The sequence below is a fragment of the Micromys minutus genome, assembly GCF_963924665.1.
Source record: "Micromys minutus genome assembly, chromosome: 32".
NCBI classification, from domain to species: Eukaryota; Metazoa; Chordata; class Mammalia; order Rodentia; family Muridae; genus Micromys; species Micromys minutus.
The window spans coordinates 26,428,491-26,430,584 of record NC_137967.1 but is presented as its reverse complement, the minus strand read 5'-3'; the positions used below and the strand labels follow the sequence as shown (position 1 = coordinate 26,430,584).

Here is a 2,094-nt window from a genome sequence, read left to right as displayed (position 1 = left end):
AGAGAGAGAGAGAGAGAGAAGTAGCCTGTGATAAACTTAGTTGGCATTAATGTAAGGTGACCATTTCTCTCATTAACTTATTTTAATGGATCTCAAAATTCTGTGACAGATTTTCGGTCAAGTTGTTTCCATTAAAAAGTACTGATTTTGAAAACTAATAACTTAAAACTGTCACACACACACACACACACACACACACAAGAAATGGTCCACAAAACATTGTTTCCTTCTGAAGGCTTTATGACAAATTGTTATCATTAACCAGTCTTTTGCTATTAAACATAAATGGCCAATTGACAGAAACAGTCCTGAGACCGTTCTTCCACCATGGAGTAAGACTGGGGTGGCGGGTGTTAGGAATAATATTCTTTTAGCCTTCTGAGCTTTCTGGGCAGACTTGGTGCCTTTGCCAGCTCTACCAGCCTTCTTGTCCACAGCTTTGATGACACCAATGTCTGCCTCATGTCACGAACAGTAAAACGACCAAGTGGAGGATAGTCAGAGAAGCTCTCGACACACCTGGGCTTGCCAGGGACCATACCAGCAATGGCAGCATCACCAGACTTCAAGGATTGGGGGCCATCTTCCAGCTTCTTACCAGAATGACGATTGATCTTTTCTTTAAGCTCAGCAAACTTTCATGCTATGTGGACTGTGTGACAATCCAGGACAGGAGCACAGCCAGCACTGATTTGGCCTGGATGGTTCAGGACAATCACCTGAGCAGTGAAGCCAGCTGCTTCCATTGGTGGGTCAGTTTTGCTGTCACCAGCAACATTGCCACACCTAACATCTTTGACAGACACATTCTTTACATTGAAGCCCACATTGTCCCCAGGAAGAGCTTCACTCAAAGCTTCATGGTGCATTTCAACAGACTTGACTTCAGTTGTTACATTGATTGGAGCAGAGGTAACCACCATGCCAGGTTTGAGAACACCAGTTTCCATTCAGCCCACGGGGACAGTCCCAATACCCCCCATTTTGTAGACATCGTGGAGGGGCAGTCACAGAAGTTTGTCAGTTAGACGAGTTGGTGGAAGGATGCAGTCCAAAGCTTCCTGCAGCGTGGTGCCACTGGCCACCTTTCGGGTGACTTTCCATCCCTTGAACCATGGCATATTAGCATTTGGCTCCAGCATGTTGTCACCATTCCAATAAGAAATTGGCACAAACACTAGTGTGTCAGTGTTTTAGCCTGTTTTCTTAATGTAGGTGCTGACTTCCTTAATGATTTCCTCATATCTCTTCTGACTGTATGGTGGCTTGGTGGAATCCATGTTGCTAACACCAATAATTACACAGTTTCACACCCAGAGTGTAAGCCAGAAGAGCATGCTCACAGGTCTGCCTGTTCTTGGAGCTACCAGCTTCAAATTCACCAACACCAGCAGCAACAATCAGGACAGCACAGTCAGCCTGAGATGTGCCAGTAATCATGTTTTTAATGAAATCTCTGTGTCTTGGGGCATCAATGATAGTCACGTAGTATTTGCTGGTCTCAAATTTCCACAGGGAGATGTCAATAGTGATACCACGCTCACACTCAGCTTTCAGTTTGTCCAAGACCCAGGCTTACTTGAAGGAGCCTTTTCCCATCTCAGCAGCCTCCTTTTCAAACGTTTCGATGGTTTGTTTCTTGATTCCACCACATTTGTAGATCAGGTGGCCAATTGTGCTGGACTTGCCAGAAGCTACGTGTCTAATTACGACGACGTTGATGTGCATCTTTTCGTTTCCCATTTTTGCTTTGAATTATCAGTGGCTTTCACAACACCTGAGTGTTGAAGTAAATATTAAATAAAAAATCTTTATCTCCTTATCGGGTCCCTGCGGTCTCACTTCATGGACACCACTCTAGTGTGGAGCCAAACCGCCCTCTCCAGGCAATTTCCCTCCCAAGCAGTTCACTCCGCCGCCCTGGTGCTTCTGCCCCTGCATGTTTCTTTACCCCACCGCCCAGCACAAACATGACTCTCAGGCCCGATAGCTTTTCATACAGGTTTATATATCAAACTCTCAATCCACAAACCATCTATACCATAAGATTACATCAGATGGAAAAGTTACAAACTGCCTTTCTATATGAGATAA

General features: G+C 44.8%; 1 pseudogene across 1 annotated transcript; it reads right to left on the bottom strand.

Annotated features, from left to right (window-relative positions):
• Nucleotides 1-370: 370 nt before the first annotated feature.
• On the bottom strand, nt 371-1,743 carry LOC308413990 (elongation factor 1-alpha 1-like; annotated as a pseudogene). The gene has a single exon. The product of its transcript is annotated as an elongation factor 1-alpha 1-like (transcript).
• Between the last annotated feature and the right edge of the window lie 351 nt (nt 1,744-2,094).